Here is an 8,131-nt window from a genome sequence, read left to right as displayed (position 1 = left end):
TGAGCAGGGTGAATGTATCTATTATTTTGAGGACTTTTGTTGTACCGATATAATTGATTACTTTTGATGTACCTATATATTTGCATATCTTGTCTGTGACGATCTATATGACGCTGACTGTACTACTATCTGTCGTCCGCGTATTAGCAGCCTATGTGTTCTTCCAGACTATGTTCTATATCTATGCCAAATTTCAGCGAGATCCGTTGAATCGTTCCGAAGATATCTTCCAAAAAACATCCATCCATCTATCTTAACATTCGCATTTGTAATATTAGTGAGATGTCACCTTTTATTTGACAACTAGCTATCGCCCACGACTACGTCCGCGCGGATTAAAAAAAAATAAACTTAGTAGTCTATGTACTTTTCATGATCTGTGGCCAATTTTAACGAAATCCATGCAACCATTGCGGAGATACCTTCTAACAAATATCCATCCAGCCATCAAATGAACGTAATAATTACGCGAATCCTACATTTTGAGGATATTTTTTTGAGGAATCTTTATATACTTATCGTCAAAATATGTATTAAAATTGACGATGACGATGCGATGGCATTTGTCATAAATATTCATACTAGGCCCAGTGTGAATAATGTAAAAGTAGATTTATGTCTTTTCTACATCCAGGTGATTTAGGTTCGTTAAGTATTCAGCGACGTGACTTCTGATCTCTCAATATTGACGCACGTCAGGACGAAGTAATTGGTACCTATTTGAATTCCAAGGTTTGTTAGGTGATTTAAAACAATTGCCTGGTTTAATAAAAATATTTTTTTATAAAAAATTTGTAACGTTATTTTATAAAACATCTTTGCCGTATTTTTTTTTTTTTTAAACATTATGATTTCAAGTAAATTTAATTTTAAGGGATAACATATTGTCATATTGCTCTGATAATTTCTTTATTTTTTTTAATTATAGGCAATAGAAATCCATGATTACGTTTCATAGTTAGCCTGTAATATTAGGTACATATATAGCAACTTCAGCTCGATTTTTTATGACAATTTTTAAAAAGTACATTAAAATCATTTTACTAGTGGGTTTATGTTAGCAATTTAGCAACTTGTTTGTAATTGTGTTGTGTTATCCAATTTATTTATTTACAAAGGACCTGTTTGTGTTGAATTATAAGGAAGATTTAATTTTCACACCAAAAGCGACGTCCGCAAAAACTTTTTGCGCTTATGTAAGTTTTTGCAGTACAAAATTAACCAACACTTCAAAAAAAACTTAACAAGCTTTTAACATTTATAAATAATACTGTAGTTAATACATTTATTTAAATTAATGGCTTACGCGTACTTTTTAATTTTTAAAATCTCAGTATCATAAAAGAATTAAAACAACTTTTATCTTACCTAGGACAATAACCAAAGATAAAGATAAATTAAATTATTCAAACTTTCGTGAGACATTATAATAAACTAATATAAAAACGGCTAAACACTCACGTATATTCGTCCGGTGGCGGCACCGACTAGTTTCGAGCCTATCATCCCCTTTCATCAGGGTGAGTGAAACTGGTATTATTTCGCGGACGCGGCCCGTCGCTCACTGACTCACTCACCCTGATGAAAGGTCCGCGATGGGCTCGAAACTAGTCGGTGCCGCCACTGGACGAATACACGTGAATGTTTTAGCCGTTTTTATATCATTTTATTAAAGACAAATTATCAAAAATATAACAATTAACTCATCAAACTTATTAACATTTGATAATTTTCCTTTGTTAATACAAATATCATGTTTACAAATAAAGGTAAAACTTCACCTTTGGTGAAATTTGCAACATTTATTCATATTCCGTTTAAATTGATAAAACAATGTCTGTTATTCTGCTTCACACAACGCGCGCAATAATGCGTTAATACAATGTAAATATTGATTTAAGTGGAAGCCTTATGATAGAGTTTCAATTCATCGGACAGCGGCTCGTACGCGAGCACACGGCGAGCCATACTGTAAGTTTCCACGGTCAAATTAATTGTATACAAACATATTTACATCTCTTTCATTCACTTTAACAAAACAGAGACGACAATATGTTTTACTACAAATGGAACGACACGGCAGTTAAATTAATATTCAGATGCAACTTCATCAATACGTTTATTTACACGACTACATCAGAAATAAATTCAAAATTAATCTTGTGTTGATTTAAGTTATATTTTTTTTTCATGTATACATATAAATAAAATTGGAGTGTCTGTTTGTAATATTAAAATAACCGGTTTTTATTACATATCTCTGAATATAATGTACGGTACATGCATCAAAATAATATTATCTCTCTGTTCCAGCTAATCTCTGAAATAGCTAGACCGATTTTGATGCGACTTTTATAGGCAGGTAGCTGCTATAATAAGCAGTAACTTTTTTTTTTGTATCGGGGGGGGGGAATCTTCGTAAGATACCCTATCTTTTGAGGGAAAGACAGGGTTTCGGAGATTCTTACTCACTAAAACCCCCTCGGTGGCCAACCTCAAGTGCGCCTGCGAGGGTTCCGGGATCTACAAAAAAATTATTCCAGAAAAATAAGAAACAATAAAAATAAACAATATGTTTTGTAACAATGTTTCAGCAATGGAAACCTACAGTTAGATTAACGTCTCATCACATTAGTTCGGGTCGGACGAAACAAATGTGCGACACCGTGGCCAAGCGAGGTCGTCAATAATTTGATTTACTTTAGTTTATTCAGCTGTACAACTTACGTGCTACGACCACAAAGTTTTATACTTTTGTCGAAATAATTCACATCAAATAAGGAATTAAATATTTACATACAACGCTGTACGACATGAACTTGTTATGTAGCAAAACACAAACTTAACCATTACATAAACGTACGTAATTTAAACATTCAAACTAAATAGCAACTTATAGTAAAGTTGGTCTTTTGACCAAGTAAAATAACCCACAGAGAATATTGTTACACCCAAAATAGCCGAATTCCCTCTACTTCAAACCAAAATCTTCCAATAGAAGAGATCGCATGTTAGTGGTAAGGGATTAGGCTATTGAGCTAGGGTTGTCAATGATAGCAATAGCTATCAACCGCATGCCAACGCTTAGGCTTCGATATCTACGAAATTGTCAGGTAGAATTCCCGGAAATTGAACTAAAAAGAAAAAAGGGCTAGGGTTGCCAATCAACCGTTTTATAAAGTACGAATAATTCGATTTACAGCATTTGACTTAGTAATAAATAAATATGTTACTACCTGTCGCCCACGACTCCGTCTACGCAGAATGAAAAAAAAGTAAGTAAAGTCTATGTGTTTTTCCAGACTATGGTTTACATCTATGCCAAATTTCAGCGAGTTCAGTTCAGCCGTTCCGAAGATACCTTCAAAAGAACATCCATCCATCCATCTAAACATTCGCATATGTAGTAATACTAAGATGTTCTATAGTATATTCCGTCACATTTGTTAATGATTCTTATTTACGAAAGAAGATATAAGCAAAAAGATATAGTAAATGGTTACATGATAATTATTCTAGTTTTTATAGAGCTTATTTTCCATTGAATACTTTTTTTACTGATTGTAATTTGATATTCCGGCATTGTTATTTTAGGATTTTATGTAAAGCTTAATAAAGGTCACATGATTTAACAAAATTTCAACTTCCAAATCAAACATCCAAGTTATGAATCCAATCAAGTAAAATGTCATGGCGAATTATTTCGGGGCGGGCGACCGACAAATGTTTTCGTCCGAATCGCGACATGGCAACCGGAAGTCGAGAATAATTTCATACCACTCAATGTTTATTTAACTGTAAAAAAAGTATTTCTTTTTCTAAAATAATGATGACAATAATAATAATGAATGAATACCGAGTGCCAAAACAAATCTGTGTTTAGATTTGTTTTAGCACTCGGTATTCATTCTCGGTTTTAATTGCTGATAAAATGTTTTTCAAATAATTTTCAAATCACCGTTTAATTTCAGACCAAAATCCCCGTTTAAAACTTATCGTTATCTCTGTTTTATCAAAGACAAAAGACAGGGATGACGGTTTATTTCATACGGAGATTTTGGAGTCAGAAATCCATGGTAAGTTATGGGCAGTTTTAGATGGTAGTCCCAAGAAAACTTACATAAATATAACAGTAGTATAGAATAATCACAGCTTAAAATTATTGAAATTTCTGTCCCCTGACTACTTTTTTTTACAGTACATACAATTATGAAATTACTTTTCTTATCATCATTTTTTACCATAAATAATCTTTTTATGAGTTAGACTACGATATCTTTTTAAAATGCGCTTATAAAAATTTCTTTTCATATCGCTAAATTTTTTTTTTTTTTTACACCTAATAATATATTTACTTTTAAGAATCATAATTTATATGCTTGTACAACACATAAAACAATTAACGTTTTCCTTTTTACAATATAAATGAGATATCTTATATATAAAATTCTCGTGTCACAATTTTCGTTCTCATACTCCTCCGAAACGGCTTGACCGATTGTCATGAAATTTTGTGAGCATATTGAGTAAGTCTGAGAATCGGCCAACATCTATTTTTAATCCCGCGCGGACGGAGTCGCGGGCGACAGCTAATCGTAGTATAAAACTATATCGAATTGATTGTTTTTGTACTTACCTTACCTTTCTTTGTAGAATCAGAGAACGAATTTACTCCAAAATGAAATTTGCAAGCCTGCGACCTTTATAATACACTGCATTAGAACCAAATAATGTCTCAAAGTCGATATATTTACAAGTTCACATCAAAGTAAAACATAAACACAAAATTTATAACCTCAAAAGTTCACAATACGATAATTTCACAGATACTAAATTTGGAATGATTATATTAAAACCAAAATAACACTAAACTATATAATTAATATATTTTTTGAATTGTAAAACCGATAACAATTTTTTTTTAAATAGAAATCACAAAATCCACAAACGGAATGTTTTTACAGCTGTCATTTGTTCAACGCCACTAACGCCGCGCATGCGCTCTCTAAAAAGTTTTTAAAGCGCATGTCAATTTTTCAAGTAGGTTTCTTTGAATTTAAAGTCATAAAGTACTACAAATTTATCTGGCCAGGTGAGCGTGGCAAAAAAAAACAAAGTAATTGCGTAATCACTTGTAATATGAAATGTGTGAAATGATTTAATAGGATTGTATTTTCTGGGGATTTTAGCCTATTTTTATTACCTCAATGAAAAGAGGTTATTTTTCTCATATTTAAATTTGTATGTAAGTTTGTGTTTATATTTATGTAAATGCCTGTATGACGGACAAGAGCCTTAATTACGAAACTGATTTGAACTAGTGACGGAACTCTGAGTGTGGTAGTTACTAAGAGAAATCTACACTAAGGACTTAAGTATTAAATCAGTGGTTCCCAAACTTGTTTTGTCTACTACCCACTTTGAGAATAAATATTTTTAGCGCTCCCACGTTTTCACATATTTAAATACCACTATAACTTCAAATTAAATTAATTAATTATTGTGACCTATATATGTATATTAACGGAGAATTGTAAACGAAACTTTTACTATAACCCGCAACTTGAGACCTACAGCGCCCACAAGGGGGCGTTATCGCCCACTTTGGGAAACACTGTTTAAAATGAATTTGCGTATAGTAGTTTGATTTATAACGATTTTTTCCCCCCATTATTTTTTTAACCCATTTAATATGCTTGTTAGTACTAAAGCGCATTCTATTTTTACACAGACGTTAAAAGACTAAATTAAAAACTCGATTCATTTCTAACTATAGCATTTTTTCGTCAATTTCTCTTTTTACAGGGCAAATAAAAGAGATGACAATATATTTTTGTACAAGTTTTGAGGGAGTGAAAACTCATGGATAGCAGAAAATATCGCGTGACTACAAATAACAGATGGAAATCGATACGGTAAGCTCTGCTCCAATATATCTATTCCCGGTAAAAGTTCCGAAGCAATTTGCTTGTTATCGTTCACAGAACTAAAATAAAAGTTTGCTAGATTTTTAATCTGAAATCTAATAATAAAGTTGTTCAATTGATTATAAAATCTATATAAGTAGAAACTTTATAACATTTTACTGAGAGGTGTCTTAACAATGGTAGACCCCGCAACAACAATATTTGTTGGTTGCACGAGTCGACCGATGAAATACCACGACCACACAGAAGACAGGCGTGAAGTGGAAACAATTGCGCGTTTCGTCTCACGAGTGTGCATGCCGGAGGCATAATTTTAGTCTATCTTACTAATATTATAAAAACCAAAGTTTAGATGGATGGATGATTGTTTAAAGGTATCTTCGGAAGGACTAAACAGATCTTGATGAAATTTGTCACCGATGTAGACCATACTCTGGAAGAACACATGTGTCCTTCCAGAATATGTTCTATATTTATGCCAAATTTCGTCGAGATCCGTTCAGCCGTTCCGGAGATACCTTCAAACAAACATCCATCTAAACATTCGCATTTATAATATTAGTAACATTAAAAGATTTCTGGTGGAAAGATATTAACGAAAATAATACTAAAACAATAAATGAAAAAATAAAAGCAGCAGACGGCGTTTTTGTATTCAATTTCCATGGTATTTGATCGTATTCGAGACGAAGGAAATGGACGGAACTGAGGGAGATAAAATTTTAATCACATTTATTTCCTGCACTCAGGTGAGATTGCTACAAATCTTGTTGATATGTAAATTTCTAAATATATAAATTTGTTTATTATAAGACCATAGTATATTCATATCTATTTAATACTTACTGTTTAAATTATTGCAAATATACACCACTCTTTTTAGATCTGCAAGATGAATTTAAAAATATTTAGAAAATTATTTGTTTTTAAAAGTGTTATGTTCTGCTAAAGGAATAACATCTCTCAGAAAAAAGAATAATAGAAATTTTGATAGATTCTTAGCAAGCGTTCAGAACCTATGTAGCCAATTTGATAGAATAAATTAGTCATCTTTCAAATTAACATCTGAAAAAAAGTTTTTTTTAACTGTTTATATTTGTGATATATGTTTGTTTATCTATCTTATATATATAAAAGAAATCGTGTTAGTTACACTATTTATAATTCAAGAATGACCTTACCGATATGGCTGAAAATTGGTGAGGAGATAGCTTAGAACCAGGAGACGGACATAGGATACTATTTAATCATTTTTTTGTCAAATTTATGCCTTGAAGAGCTGCTTTTTATTTAACTTACTAATATTATAATTGCGAATGTTTAGATGGATGTGATGTGGATGGGTGTTTGAAGATATCTCTAGAACGGCTGAACGTATCTCGATTAAATTTGGCATACGTGTACAACATAGTCTGAAAGAACAAATAGGCTATACTAGATAAGTTTTTTTTATATATCAACGCGAACGGAGTCGCGGGCCACAGCTAGTTATCTTATAAAATTCAATGAATCCTAAAAAGAGCAAAACTTTTATACCATACTAAAACGTATCAATTTCCAATAGTATAATAGTAAAATAACAGTTTTGCAAATAAACATTTCGCAGTCCTATTAATACGTATATCAATGCCTTTGCAATTACTGTAGAAACTTGACTGTAAATTCATTGGATCCCGAGCTATGGAACTACCGACCTATTTCTATGCTTATAGCAACGCTATTGCCTGCTAATTGCAAATCCATCGCTTCACCGTCTCGAATACATACATCGATATCAAGTATTTCTCTTTATTTTTAATTATGACACGACTATTGTTATACTGTCCGGGAAAATTAATTCTTAATAATATTATAAATGCGAATGTTTGGATGAATGTTTGATAGGGCATCTCTGGTATGTACACATGGAGCTTGCTGGAATTTAGATAAATGTGGGACATAGACTGAAAGAACACATCGGCTACTAATTATATTTATTTGATACAAGTAATGGTTACGTAGATTACGTAGTTTTTTTTTTTAAACGCAGTGTATTTATAAGAGAAACTCATATAAAAAAACCAAACATCCGTGAGATATTTTCTTTTGTTGTTTGTGTTAATCTTACTTCTGGCTAATATTATAAATGCGAATGTTTATATGGATGGATGGAATGTTTTGAAGATAACTCTGGAACGGCACAACGGATCTTGATTAAATTTGGC

The 8,131-nt window shown here is 32.1% G+C and overlaps 1 protein-coding gene across 2 annotated transcripts in view; it reads right to left on the bottom strand.

Moving 5' to 3' along the window:
* The window catches only part of LOC106115487 (putative polypeptide N-acetylgalactosaminyltransferase 9), a 143,781-nt gene extending 138,908 nt beyond the window's left edge, over positions 1-4,873 (bottom strand). For both annotated transcript variants that reach the window (XM_013308888.1, XM_013308890.1), the window contains exon 1: positions 4,637-4,873. The gene's annotated coding sequence lies outside the window, so the exon portion shown is untranslated. The remainder of the gene's footprint in view (positions 1-4,636) is intronic.
* Between the last annotated feature and the right edge of the window lie 3,258 nt (positions 4,874-8,131).

The sequence above is a fragment of the Papilio xuthus genome, unplaced genomic scaffold, assembly GCF_000836235.2.
Source record: "Papilio xuthus unplaced genomic scaffold, Pxut_1.1 DF827789.1, whole genome shotgun sequence".
Classification (NCBI taxonomy): Eukaryota; Metazoa; Arthropoda; class Insecta; order Lepidoptera; family Papilionidae; genus Papilio; species Papilio xuthus.
This window is presented reverse-complemented; position numbering and strand designations above follow the sequence as displayed.